Here is a 15,904-nt window from a genome sequence, read left to right as displayed (position 1 = left end):
CTAAGAGCATTGTGGAAGACCCCACACACCCCTCACTCAAACTCTTCTCCCTTCTGCCATCTGGCAGAAGATACAGGAACATTCAGTGTCTCAAGGCCAGACTGTGCAACAGTTTCATCCCCCAAGCCATCAGGCTCTTTAATACTGTATGATCAGACTCTTTCCCATCTGAAATTCTTTACAAGACTTTGAACTGCTGCTAGAACAATGTCTATTAATTATCATTCTTTTACTGTATCAGTTGTATATGGTAGAAATGACAAATGAAAGCTACTCTACACAACTTTACTCTCACCTTAAACATATGCCCCCGGTCTTGAAATCTCCCACCCCAGGGAAAACTACACCTGGCAATCATCTTATCTGTACTCCTCATGATTTTATAATCCTCTATAAAGTTACCCCTCAATCAGAAATTTGGTGCTCTTCACGATCTCCACAGGGGAGCCGTCGATATCCAGTGTGCCTCTCCTATGCTCCAGTGAAAGAAGTCCAACCCGAATCCAGCCTCTCCTTATAACGTAAATACTCATTCCCAACAACATCCTGGTAAATCTTTTCTGAACACTCTCCATAATATCCTTCCTATATAACAGGGTGAACAGAACTGGACACTGCATTCCAGAAAAGGCCTCACCAACATCTTGTACAACCTCAACAGAACGTCCCAATTCCTATACTCAAAGATCTGAGCTATGAAGGCAAGTTTGCTAAATGCCTTCTTAACCACTGTGTTTATATCCAAAAAAATGAAAGTTTGCATTGATTTGGATGCTCAGCAAGCTCAAGGGCTATTTTCAAATGCTGGAAGGGCTTCTGATTTCTGTTCCTGCTTTCCTTTAAGAGTGATGTGCTGATGTGGAATTACCAACTCGATGACATTATGCTATTGAGTATAAGCAACTGATGGTGAGGTGAGGGTGGACTGTCCAATTTGCTTTCATGAAATCCAGCTGCTTGAATACATTCTATAATAAACTGTAAGATATTTTCCAGTGGTCAAAACTCAGAAACCTTTTGAACAGGCACTTAGCAAACGTCAAAGAGTTTCTCATGTTCATTTATGGAAAGCTCTGTAACACATACTTATTCTTTTGCGGAGTCTATAAACATCAGTCATATCTGTCAAACAGGAATCACCAGACACAGATGTACCCAACTTTCTGCACAGCTGTGTGACACTGAACTGTGCCATGGTTTTCAAGTCATGACTTCCTCCAGATAATGATGGACGGAATTATAGCAGCCCGACCATAGGAAATGGAGACAAAGACAGAGGGGGGGGCAACAATAAAATCATAGAGAGCCGTGTCAGACATGTCCCCAAGCTGTCACCCACTATAAGGGAGCTATACAAATGTTAGGATCATGAATGTGTAAGTTCTCCATGCTAAACAGCTGACAGCAAATTTCCATAAAGAAACACCTAATTAGGCACCATTTAGCAGTCCAGTGGAAATGAATCCTCACAATGTGTTGAAGTGGTCATGATAGGGAAATGGTCTTATATACAGAAAGGGATCCACAGGCAGGGAAGGTGGCCCCATAATATGTCAAATATAGTTACATCTGCTTTGTGTAGGCTGGAGGCCCATTAACGGTTGGAACAGTAACCTCTGCTACCAATGGCTCTTCCAGCTGCAGGGCCTCGAGATTGGGCTGCCACATAATTAGATGTTGTCCTTAAAGTTCAGGGGAGATCCTGCTTGCTGTATGACTATGCCATGACACGCATTTGCTGCTAATGTCAGTCCATCCAGCTGAACAGTAAAATTCTCAAGGTTATGATGTTGAGATGTAAGAAAACACGAACATACTATTATGGAGTCTGCTATACTACCTTAGAACAAATCTCAGAATATTGGAAACAGTCAATGTATAAAATTGCCTTCTTCTGTCATATAGCTCCCTCTCCACTTCCCAGTGAAAAATTTAGTGGTCCTTATGTGATCAATTGGAAAGCTCATATGGCTTCTATGCTATTACAAAAATAACACTGGGTAAAATTGATCTTGGAGGATAGCACCAAGTTGAAATTTGAATGCGTTGTTTCTTTTATGCCTTGTCCAAGCTTGTTTTTCATTGATTTCAAAGAAAACAAAAGTCAGGCGATGGTTTAATAAGGGATATTTTGTTTCATCTCATTGTGCATTACAATCTGTGATCACTTTCACCCCCAGTTGAGTTGTCACTTTAAGCACAGGAGGCAGTGCAGTTGAAGGAATGTCCCACCACCTTTAGTGATCATAACTTTGGTGAGTCACAGCCTCTCCATGCATGGTAATCTGCAAGTACTGGGTATTTCACCCTGATTCTTTAAATTTTTTGATCTGGGTAAGGTATTTGCTGATAGTAGTCTTTGTGCAATTTTCTTTCACATTCAGCCCTGAGCTTCCTGTGCCTGTGAACCAAGAACAAATGCGATTTTGCTGAATTTATAACAACTGCTGCTGCTTTTACAACACTCTTTAAAAGTGCACAGTGAACTGTTTGAAATAAAAGTACAGTGGGTTACACTAGAACACCCTCATTGCTACTTAATTGGCCATAATAAACTTTAGAAATATACAGGCTGAAAACATCAACATTTTCCCTCTTGTCCATTCGAATGGAGAACTCTAGCTAGCTGCAGCTGTGGCAGATGGTCTGTATCTTTCTCCTGGTTTTACCATCCAAATCCTTGGGTAAGAAACAACAACGTCAGCAGAGAATGGAGCCTTTGAAATTATCCTGGATCGAAATGCTTGTCTAGATGGATGAAAACCTGAAGAGTAGGCATTGCCTGTTTTGTCTTAAATAGGTTCTAATTATTTGGTAGAATTATAGGATACAACTTGCTGTCAGTGATATTATTCTAATAATCCTTAATGCAGTTACATCAACTTCCTTTCTCTGCTATTCTAAGGGATGTGTTAATACATTAATGTTCATATGACCATATCTTTCACAGCCTATGTTTGTACAGTCATCTTTACAAAAGCAAAATCTGATTATTTTGTTAAGTTTATAGTTGTAGAGTAACAGAACTCCATTGTGAAATAGACCTTAAAGCAGAAAGTAGTCTACTTGTGCAAGAATGTTAACTAAGTGAGATCATGGGCAGCACGGTGGCACAGTGGTTAGCACCGCTGCCTCACAGTGCCAGAGAGCTGGGTTCAATTCCCACCTCAAGCATCTGACTATGTGGAGTTTGCACATTCTCCCTGTGTCTGCGTGGGTTTCCTCCCACAGTCCAAAAATGTGCAGGTCAGGTGAGTTGGCCATGCTAAATTGCCCTCAGTGTTAGGTGAAAGGATAAATGTAGGGGAATGGGTCTGGGTGGATTGCTCTTCAGAGGGTCGGTGTGGACTTGTAGCAGCCAAAGGGCCTGTTTTCACACTGTAAGTAATCTAATAATAGGCCAAGACAACAAAATATTGTTCTTCCTACAGTTTGGAGAAGACTCATTTTCCAGGTCCTAAGAATGGAATGTGAACAAAGACCTTTTACATTATCCTGGAATGCTGTATCTTTCAAAAAGGATCGAACTACAATAGAATTGTATGTGATTTCAGAAGGTAATCCTTATGGCCACTTTAAGCCATGAATGTGCTTTGTATACCTAAGTGGGGACACTTTCTATTGACTTCTCGGGTAAGGAGAACTCTCATCCCGACCATTTTACTTTTCTTTATTTTATAAAGTCATTCTTTCATGTAATATGGATGTTGTTGGCTAGGCCAAAATTTATTGCCTTTCACTTATTGCCATATAGAAAGTGGTGGTGAGTTACCTTCTTGAACTGCTGCAGTGTTCTTAGGGAGAGAACCATGGGCAATGAATGAATGGAACTATAGCTCCTAACCAGAGTGATGTATGCCTTGGAGGGAAACTGTCAGTTTGTGGCATTTACATGTATCGGTTGACATTGTCCTTCCAGGTGTTAGAAGTCATGTGTATGGATGATGCTATCCAAAGGTGCCTTGGTGAATTACTGCAATATATTTTGCATGAAGTACACATTGCAACCAACATATGTCAATGGTGGAAACATTGAATGTATGAAGTGGTAGATGGGATGCCAATCAAGTAAGCCGCTTAGTTCTGAATGGTTTTGAGCTTCCAGAATGTTGCTAGAGCTGGATACAGTTAGGCAAATGATAAGTATTCCATCACTTTCCTGACTGAGGGGTATGGATATGATAAATAGACAAAGTCTTTTCCCTGGAGGGGGGGAGTCCAGAACGAGAGGGCATAGGTTTAGGGTGAGAGGGGAAAGATATAAAAGAGACCTAAGGGGCAACTTTTTATGGAATGAGCTGTCAGAGGAAGTGGTGGAGGCTGATACAATAGCAGCTTTTAAAAGGCATTTGGATGGGTATATGAATAGGAAGGGTTTGGAGGGATATGGGCCGGGTGCTGGTAGGTGGGACGAGATTGGGTTGGGATGTTTGGTCAGCTTGGACGGGTTGGACCGAAGGGTCTGCTTCCATGTTGTACATCTCTATGACTCTATGACAGGCTTTGGGGACATATGGCATGAGTGACTTGCCGCCTAAGTCCCAACTCCTGACCTGCTTGTCCAGTTCAGTTTCTAGTCAATGGAAACTCCTAAGATATTGATAATGGGCGATTCAATGATGGTACTGTCATTAAGATGGTTAAAGTCTCTCTTCTTGGAGATATTTATTGCCTGGTAGTTGTGAGGTGCAAGTATTATTTGCTGCTTATTAGCCCAAGCCTGAATGTTGTTCAACTTTTGCTGTATGGAGACACTGAGTGTTTTAGTATCTTAGGAGTTGTAAATGGTGTTGATAACTGTACTGTCATTAGTGAACTTCCACAATTCTGACTTTATGATGAAAGGGAAGTCATTGATGAAGCAATAGAAGGTAATTAGGCTGAGGACACTCTGTGAGAAACTCCTGCAGTGATATCCTGGGACTGAGATGGTTGACCTCCAACAATCACAATCATCTTCCTTTGATATAAATATGAGTCCAACTCATGATTTATTAGAATAATATGAATGAAAAATTGTTACTTAAAAACTAAGTTATCTAAAACCCTGCATTAAACATTAGGAACATTCTTGGCTGTAGGTGTGATGTTTAAAAGCCCACTATAGAAAACATTCATCTAATCGTTCAATGTTTGACAATGAGATTTCAGTGTGCTAGGAGGTACGTTTCCTCTGAGGAGTATGGAAAATATGAGTTCATTGTACATAAAATGGTGCAGAACATTTTATTTGAAGACTGTGGAATGTTAAAAGTGGTGCCGCGGTTTTTAAACATTGAATAGAAGCCAATGTAGGGCTAATGAAACTGGATACTGCATCCTGAAAAGAGTCAAACTGTCACTGGTAAAAACCTTGAAATGGGCTCTTTTCACAATACTGTCACATTTTCTAATATGATTGAGGTTCATGCAAAAAATAAAATGAGGGCCATTGCAAGAACTCTTAAGTATATAAAAGTGTGAGTAGATAGTGCTGAGCTGAGATATAGTAAGGGATATAATGATAAAACAGTTGACTTGGACAATCAGTTATTTTGGCCTCAACCCAATATGTGAATGTCTGCTCAGCTCCTGTATAATAAAGAGAGCCAGTCTAGGTAATCTATTTTGACAGAAAGCAGACGGAGCAATTCCAGCCCTACTTATTCCCATTCCTTGAACTTTTTAAATTATGGAAATTTCTAAAAATTTCTTGATCTCTTTTGGACAGAGAAGAAATTATGAATAATTTATCTTCCTTTCAAAAAAAAATTCTTTCTTTGGACGCATAAGTCTAACCATGTTTATGCAATGCTGTCATTTGTAAGTGTGAAATGACACAGAGATCACAGTACTCATCAAGGATTCCACAATTAAAGTTAATCTGCCTAATAGATTAATGTGTGCAAGTTACTGTACAGGCATTTCAACTGAGAAGGCCAATATAAGTGATTGCATTTGAGGAATTTATAAAGTAGTCATGAATCCTATGAAGAGATGTTGTTAACAGTCATTGTACTTGAAATATTATCAGAAATGCCAATAATGTTGTGCCAATCTGTTTCATCAGGAGTTCCATTTACTTTCCAGATGTTGGTTTCTCCTGGACTCTCTCCTTTCCTCCTGAGTATGGAGACTCAGGCAAAGATACTGTCCTACAGTGCAAGTTGCTTTTCAATGCTTCTTTTCAATGGCCATTCTTCATCCCTATACCAAGACAGTGAGTATTTCCAGACCTTTTAATCGTGGAATGTGATCAGGAATGGGAGCCATGACTGATTTTACCTCTTCCAAGTTTTATTACATTGGGGCCAATTGTAGAACTCCCCTGCTGCCTCCCCTGCTGCTATGATAATAGATACATAAACATAGAGCAGAAGTTGAACTTGGGACCTTCTTTGCAGATGACCTAATTCAGTACGCACAGATATTTGCATATATTTGCATTGAAGTTGTGATAATGCAAAAGTTGTTGTGAATAAGACATTTCGGCATTTTCTAAATTACAAAATGTTCTTCCCTTGCATAAGGACTAGAAAAAAAAGATGAAGCAAATTTTCCAATTTGATTTGATGGCGGATTATCCTCAGTAAAGATTTTATCATCTCAGATCACTGCTGACAAGCTAAAACTTTCCTGGTCTGGAAAGTCACAATGAATAAACTGGCCCAAACTCCAACAAAGAGTATAGAAACACATATTGAACATGCTTCGGGACAGATTTTTACAGTTATTGCTATTGTGGTCGTTGTTGTTAATCTACTTTGAAGTCAGTTTTCATCAGAATGAAGTGGAAAGGAAAATTAGTAGGGAATATAACCAGCAACAAATTAACTAATGCCAGCTTTCCATCACCACTGAAATTAAAATTCGATCCATATGAGTTTTTCAAATGACTTGATTATTGAAGCAGGATTAAATAAAAGCCCAGGGTCAATTTGTTCTTTCTCATTTATTGCACATGATTATTATAATAATTTTGTTTGCTCCAATGTTTATGGGAGTAACCTTATTAGTAGTTCTAACCTTGAGTGAAGACATATAGAAACTAGCATTAAGATAATAAATAACTAACTTTATTGCCAAACAATAATAGCATGCATTTGTATGGTGTAATTAACATATAAAACATCAGAAAGTACTTTATAACGATATTACCAAACAAGAGTTGACACTGAGTCACGATTTTAAGAACACATTGATCATAACCTTGGGAACAGATTGAGGTTTTAAGGAGAATCTTAAAGGGACAAAGGGAGGTGTTGAGAATAACGTGTCCCAAAGAGGAGATTATCACATTTTTCTGAAGATTGATATTATGATCCCTGATGACACTGCCAGATTTCTGTTATGATATAGCTATGAAACCAATACTTACTTGTTTAAAGCAAACAAAATTTGAGATCTCAGTTGCTTACTAAGCAAATAAATTCACAAGATTCAATTCTTTTAAACAAACAAAGTAAACTCGACTATGCAAAGTTAGAATAGTGAAGCAATTTACTACACAACACATTCTCTAACATTTGGATTTAACATGAGATAATTATGATTAAGAGACAAATTATGATCAAACACCCACAAAATAGAAAATGCTGTCAAGCCAGATCCCATAGATTTCTGATCAATATCCTAAATATTAACTGCAGGCAACCAAATCTCATGAAAACCTTATTTCCTTTACAACGAATTCCAAACTTTTTAAAGAAATACGGTATGCTTTTGTTAGGGTGAAGGGCAAGCTGGTAGGGATAGGGAATGCTGGATGACTAGAAAAAGTGAGGTTTTGGTCAAAAAAAAAAGGAAGCATTCGTCAGGTATAGATAACTGGGATTGAGTGTTTAAAGGCAGTAGGAATATATTTAAGAGGGAAATCATGAGGGAAAATAAGGAACATGAAATAGCTTTGGCGAATCCAAAGAGATTCTACAAATACATTAAGGGTAAGTAGGGATAGAATAGGCCCACTTAAAGATCAGCAAGACCACCTATGTGTGGAACTGCAGGTAATCGGGTGAGATACTAAACAAATATTTTGCATCAGTGTTTACTGTGGAGAAGGATGTGGAAGACATAGAATGTGGGGAAATAGTTAGCGACATCTTGAAGCATGTCCATAGTACAGAGGAAGAGGTGCTGGACATCTTAAAACACATGAAGGTGGATAAATCCCCAGGACCTGATCAGGTGTACCCTAGAACTCTGTGGGAAATTGGCTGCTGGATTCTTGAGGCTGTATTCCAGCAGCTCCTTAAGGGTACAATTCAAGACCTCGCACAGACAGTTAGCTGACACTTCCCCTGAGTTTCTCTAAGCACCAGTATTTCTCTGTTGCAACAAGCAAATACTGTCTGAGGGCTTCCAGACTTTTAACTAATGATGTGGCCACTTTGCTTGACTCAGTTATTTGTTACAAAAGCTAACAAAGGACACTGTGGCAGCCAGAAGTGAAAATGCTGGCTTCCATCAGTTGTTGTTATATCATGTTCCTACTTGTGCAAATGATGTCATAAAATAAGAAACTGTGGTCAGTAACAGCTGGAGGAAAATGTATTCTTAAATTGATTATGGCACTTCTGAGAGCTACAGAATTTCTTTGAGATATTGTTTTGCTGAGTAAGTTACATCCTTCCTTTGTCTTAGCTTGTTCTTCAACTGAGGAAAAACAGAGTAAGAGGTGATTTTTAAAATTAATAGTAAAAAATAAAGAATGAAAACAATATTAGAATTTTTAAGCCAGACTTTCATTCAGTAATCCCAGTTTAGTGTAATAATAGACATGTAGGTAACTTTACTCTTTAACTGTATAACTGCATCTGCATTACTGACGTAAAACTACTTGACGCAAAGCTGAAGAAAAATTGGGCATTTTGCATGAAATATCAAATATTCCAGCACCATAAATAACATCCTGTTTAAAACATTAAAAGACCCAGGATTTCAAAGGCTTTTGTTGTAATGAAATCTGCAGGACCCTCACAACTAATTTTAAAATTCCCCCAGAATGGTGTCATTCCTAAAGATTTTTGCTATTATTTTCAGACATTTTTAAGTTAGTGAAGACTGAACTCAGAAACTATAGCTCTCTCGGGACTTCTCTCGTAGAAAGTCTATAAATAATCTCTCAAGATTCAGCTTGATATGACAGTAAAGGTTGGAGGGCATAGTTGGAAATTTCAGGATAAGTGAGGCCAGCATCCAGCTTGTGCAAGTTGTTGGTGAAGCAGCAGCAGCTACAAAGAAATTCCTAAAAAACTGCAGATGATCAGAAATATATTGGGTCTCTGCAGGTTTTGAAATCTGTCAAACTCTGTTTCATACCAGCTCATCTCAGCAAATATATTGGAACTTGACCGAATATGTTATAATTCATTTCAGCTTCAAGCATGATTATTAAGAATAGGATCTTAAGGTTAGTCTTATACAGTCATAGAGTCACAGAGTCATCCAGCATGGAAACAAACCCTTTGGTCTAACCAATCAATGCCAACCATGTTCCCAATCTAAACTAGTCCCACTTGCTTGCATTTGGTCCATTTCCCTCCAAATCTTTCCTATTATGTACTTATCCAAATGTCTTTTAAATGTTCTAACTGCATCCATCACTTCCTCTGGCAATTTCTTACACACACGATCCACTCTCTGTGTAAAAAAGTCATCACTCATGTCTTTTTAAAACATGCTCTTTACACCTTAAAAATATGTCTCTTAACTTTAGCTGCCCCATCTTTGGACAAAACCCTTGCAATTCACCTTACCTATGCACCTCAAGATTTTATAAACCTCAGTCAGGTCATCCCCAATCCTCCTATGCTCCAGTGAAAAAATCCTAGTCTGTGCAGCTTATTTTAAAAACTTGAACCCTCCATTTCCAGCAACATCTTAGGAAATCTTTTCTGAACCCTCTCCAATTTAATAATGTCCTTCCTATATCAAGTTAAAAATCACACAACACCAGGTTATAGTCCAACAGGTTTAATTGGAAGCACTAGCTTTTGGAGCAACGCTCTTTCATCAGGTGATAGTGGAGGAGCGTCGCTCCGAAAGCTAGTGCTTCCAATTAAACCCATTGGACTATAACCTGGTGTTGTGTGATTTTTAACTTTGTACACCCCAGTCCAACACCGGCATCTCCAAATCATGACTTCCTATATCAGGTCAACCAGAACCACACACAGTACTCTAGAAGATCCCCCACCAATGTCCTGCACAACCTCAATGTGATAACCCAACTCCAATATTCGAAAATTGAAGTAAAAGATTTATAATGTTGCAAAGTTTAGTTGCAAGCCTCAGGATTTAAAGTGTTTTAAAAATGAGCAAATGGCAATCAAAATGTTAGTAATATAGAGGACAAATAGAATATGATTGTAAGAGTTTTCATAAGTTTATTAAAAGGAACAAGAGTGGCTAAATCAAACATGGGCCCATTAGAAGCAGAAACAGAATCAATTATATTGAACATGAGGAAATGATAGTGATTTTGAATAAATATTTTGACAGTTCAAGACAGAAGTAACAAAGGGTCAAAGAAAAGTATCAGAGAAACTTAAGTGACTAATACCTTAGAAACCCCAAGATATAACGGCCAACATCCTCAGGTTCTAAAAGTAGTATCTGTCAAAATAATAGATGCATTGCTTATGATTTTTCAAAATTTTAAGAGTCGAGAACACTTCCAGCAGATTGGAAATTTGCAAATGTATCACTGTTATTCAAGTGAGGAAGGAGAGGAGAAAGCAGGGAAGTTAGTTTGCCTGGTATCAGTCATTGGGAAAATATGGAAGAAGCATTATTGAGGAAGTATTGCTAAAAATTGACACACCTTGTCAAGACTTTTTGTTTTGCACTCATCAAGACAATTTTCAAGGAAACCAATTCAAGAGGAAACCCAAAAATTGTACTGCATGAGAATACTGATTGATTGGCAAGTGGCCTTTGATTGGTGGAGATATTGTCATGGACAATATGCCCATTAATACTGATTGACAAACTATCGCATTTCATTAAAACAGGCAGCTATGGTCACTTTTGTGATAAAAATCAAAAAGCAGAATATGTCTTAGAGGGAGTGAAAGTTTTAAATGCTGATGGTCAAAGAGTATATAGTGCACTTGGACAAGGAAACAAAATGTTAGGCAGGTAGAGATTATATATAAGAAGGAAATGTTGACATTCATTGCAAGAAGTTTGGAGTACAAGAATAAATAATCTTGTTACAAGTACATGGATCTTGATGTGACTACACCTGGAGCACCATAGTTTGTTTTGGTCTCTATATCTAAGAAAAAACATACTTACTTTCCAGGCAATCTAGTGGAGGTTCACTAGATTGGTTCCTGTCATAAGAAGGTTACATATGATGACAGACTGAGTCATTTCAGCCGATATTTTCTGGTATTTAGAGAAATGAGAGGTAATTCAATTTAAATGTGCAAGATTCTGAAGAGGTTTGACATTTTCGACAGTGAAAGGTTCATTCTCCTGGTGAGCAAGTCCATAAAATAGGGATACTGTCTCAGGATACATTGCTGGTCAATTAAAATTGAAATGACAAAAAAAAATCATTCAGAGGTGTGAATAAATGGTTGTGGAGGCTCTATTATTGAGGACATTTATGGTTGAAATCAGGACGTCTTTAGTTTTTCTGCAAATCAAAGTATATGAGGACGAGGTGGGAAAGTAGCATTGAAGCAGGAGTTTAGGCATTCTGTATGGAAAGGCTGAGTCAAGGCGTCTGGTCCTGTTCCTTTCCTTCTGTTATTATGTAACAGAGAAAATCCTATATTGGGTGATTTCAGTAAACATGTACTCAACGCAATTCACGAATGACAGATCAAAATTCTGCAACATCCTTGCTAGAAATAGCCAGTCTTCATACTCAAGTAGATATGAAAGTTTTTTGCAAAGTTTGAAGAAATTACAAATGTAGTATCTGAAAAAATACAGTGCAACACAGACTTTCTTTTATCATAGAGGATTAATGAAAAAGGATCTGATAGAAGTTTTTAAAATGCTCCTTTTAGTCGAGGATCAGGAGAAAGGGTCTCATAATAAAGTTATAGTTAGGCCAAGATTAGAGTGGTGCTGGAAAAGCACAACAGCACAGGCAGTATCTGAGGAGCAGGAAAATCGACATTTCGGGCAGGAGCCCTTCATCAGGAAACCTGCACAAAAAGCTGATTTTCCTGATGCTCGGACGCTGTCTGACCTGCTGTGCTTTTCCAGCACCACTCTAATCTTGACTCTAATCTCCAGCATTTGCAGTCCTCGCTTTTGTCTTATAGTTAGGCCATTCAGGAGTAAAATCAGGAAGTCTTTTCACATAAATGATAATACAACACAAGAAACATTCCTCAAAAAGATTGTGAATGCTAGAATACTTGGAGGCATCAATATTGGGATCAATACATTTTTGTTAGGTAACAGTTTTCAGGAATGTGAAATAAATACAGCTAAACAGTGTTAACATACATGATCTAATTGAATGCTGAATGATTCACATGGGACTTAATGACCTATTCTTGTTCCATTTCTTTATAATAACACTGATAAAGTAGATAATTAATGATAAATCAGAAAGTTATATTGTTACAGGTCAGGGTAACCCAGTAACTAAAAGTAGGTTTTAAAGTGATCCCTGCAAGTGAGAATCTATTCATTTTTTTGCAAATTTTAGTCCCAGATACAAACATATGCTTGTGTAAACTAATAATAAGCACTTTTACTGAGCAGCTATTAAATTATTCAGAACTAGGAGCACATGGTAAACAGACAAATAAGATTCTGTGACATCAAAGCAGTTATGAAATTGCATGTGTTGAGTGACATTTTGTGGTAACATATATTAGAGGATGATTTATAGCACCATACTGCGGGTCTATCCACTTAAATTAGACTTGAGGTTTTGGTAAGATGCTTCACTTCAAATGGATTGGTTTTCTCCCTAATCCTGATTAGCATTTTCTTTGCCAAAGAACTCCAGTATGAGAATGCTTCCTGTCTCACTATCTATAAATTGTGCTGAATACGAAAAAGAGAAACTAACAGTCACATCCCACATTAGTACATACAAAAGCTGCTAAAGCAAACAAGTCTTCAAACAGGTTATCGTTTTATTGAAATTACCCCAAACTATCCCAGTTAACTTGAGCTAATACCAGGTTACACATTACGGAGAAATATTTAATTTGAGAAGATTAGCTTGATATAATTATAGGGTGCCAGTGGGAAATCATGTAGCAGTGCAGTCAATCTCATCTGTCTGCTAGACTCATCAGTGCTTTAAATATTTTTTATTTGTAGAACCGTTTGTGAACTCTACAGATTTGGTAAGCAGTCAAGTTTAAGCTGTAGGAAGCCTGCACATGGATACTAATAACAACTGATGCTGCTGCATGTTATGAATTGTAACATTGCACATCTTGGCAGAAAGAAGTAGAAATTTCTCTCCACATTTATCAAACTAGTATGAAACTACACCCTCTAATATAACACAAATTGCAAAAGTTTCCATTTCAGAGAAAACACGTCCAGCCAAATTCAACAATTTTCCCACTTAAAGACATCAGTTATCAGGCTGCAAATCTTTAACCCTAATTCTCCTACAAGCTATCTTTTTATATTCAACTCAATGCAGGAAGCAGAGGAACATTGTTGATGCTAAAGGTGAAATCAAACAAGTGGTCTGAGATATACGGTCTCAGATTGACCACTTGAAACAACCCAGTCCATGGATCATACTTATTCAAGGGAATATTTACAAGAACATAGTGGGTAAAGTGCTAACAGTGAGCTTGTGAATTTGCTGTGAAAATTAAATGACATAAAGGTGGTATTTTAACTGGTTCAGCATCCCTGAGAAGGGGAAATCATACAGAGTATTCCTACCCAAATACTATTTAAGGAAGAAGCAGCTAAAGGATTTTAGACCGCCAATTCTAAAACAGAGTGGGTAAGGATTAAGAGACAGTGAGTTAGAATTGTGGACTAAAATGCACGAGAAAGAAGGGATGTAGAATGAATGAAGAAAATGACTAGGAAAAGTAAGAAACAGAGTACTCGTGGTAGCAATAATGGCTTCCGGGTAATTTTTCAAAGCTTTCATAAGTAATACAAAAATTGACAATCCTGCCTTTATAAAAGGCAAGATTAATTACACCAATATGAACCGCCAAGTAATCAGTGGGCTAATTGGATCTAATTTGTGTTCATAAATTACATTAATTAAAAGGTAAAAGTTTCCCCCGCCTAAGTCAAAAACCACAGATCCTGTTATTACTGTTTATAATTCAGAAAGGATGTTCACTGTGACATGAAGGAGAGAAATGATTACAATAATTCAATTGATTAAGAGTAAAGTTTCCTTTATATTTGAAGATGACAAATGCTTCTTTATAAAATGCAACTTCTAAAATTGTAAAAACAGGGAGTGTTAATTAATCAAGCTATTTTTATTCATTTCCATGTACAGATTAGTTGATTATTAAATATGCCATTGTACAACCTTTCATAGCAAATATTGTTTGCTGCAGAGCTAAGTGCCAAAGTACAATATTGTCTCTCAGTGCTTCAATGAGGGCAGAACAACATATTTAAAGAAAGCAATAATAAATTCACTGCAGACTTTTGACTGTAATTTGAGAGCTAGTGTCAAAAGTCAGCCGGCAGTCCATTGCATACATGAGCGCAACGAAGTGAATTTTCCCAAGTATTGAATGTCAGCCTTGTGCATGAAACACAGCAGCAGGGAAAAGAGATGGCTAAGGCTATATTATCTTCAGTCGGTGCCAAGGAAAACCTAACTGATGGATTCAATGTTTATTCTTGGTGATTGAAAGCCTGTATTAATTGACAAGATCTTAGGGTCCAGCTATTGCAATGGTCAGAAAGTTGTTGCAGCATTGTAGATTGGAGTTGTGCACTGATACCACCCAGAAATCCCGATGCAACTGATTCCAAGGAAATTGCCTGGGAAATTGAAAATTCCAATTGGTGATTGAATCGTATCTGGAACACCCTGAACCAACCCATTAAACTGAAAGACCACGATTGTTTCAACTGACAAAAGCTTAATATCTTCCATGGATGTGCAGGCTAGGTGGATTAGCCATGGGAAATGTAGGGTTATAGGAATGGGTAGTGGGGTAGGTCTGAGTTTGGGTGGGATGCTCTTTGGAGCATCAGTGTGGGTTCAATGAGCTGAATGGCCTGCTTGCACTGTAGGAATTCTCTGATGCTAAGATACACGCACCTCCCCCGACCCCAGCTGATCCAAAGGCAATATCTGCAATCATTCTAGCACAGTCCAATCTGACATAACACAACATCCATAGCAACCCTTCTCTGATCAGAGCGAACCTAACCAAATACCCGCTACTGCCCAACTTGCTGTGATGCAACTTAACTTGTCCATTTAACTTAACTTGACGCAACCCCACTTGACTGATCCAACCCGACAGGACAACCATAATGACTGGAACTGGCTGCCCTCCCTGGACAGAACACTTCCACCACAGCCAAATACAAACACATTGAGGCAGACATGACTCCGCCTGCTACCTCAACTCAACACTACACCTCTCTCAACCTGACCCTTCAACCCCATGTACTCATTCACTCCCTTGGAAAGCTAGCACTTTGCTCATGTGACACCCTAATCCACTTGCCCACTGACACTCTACCTGCTTGCTCATCTGGCACCCTATCTCCTCACCCACATGACACCACTCCCCATCACTCACCTTCCCCCATCCACTCACCTCTCACCCTAACCCCTCGCTTACCTGATATACTTACCCTCTCATAATAGCTCTCAAAGTGTCTTGTAGGCTTTAGATTCTCAGAATACACAGTCAGTGTTGTAAATCAGGCTATGTGGTTTCAACAATGATCTTGTCTGCTGCTGGGGGTCAAGGATTCCTGG

This window comes from Chiloscyllium plagiosum, unplaced genomic scaffold (assembly GCF_037043375.1).
Source record: "Chiloscyllium plagiosum isolate Xiang-an unplaced genomic scaffold, Cpla_swu_hap1 HiC_scaffold_36, whole genome shotgun sequence".
NCBI lineage: Eukaryota > Metazoa > Chordata > Chondrichthyes > Orectolobiformes > Hemiscylliidae > Chiloscyllium > Chiloscyllium plagiosum.
This window is presented reverse-complemented; position numbering follows the sequence as displayed.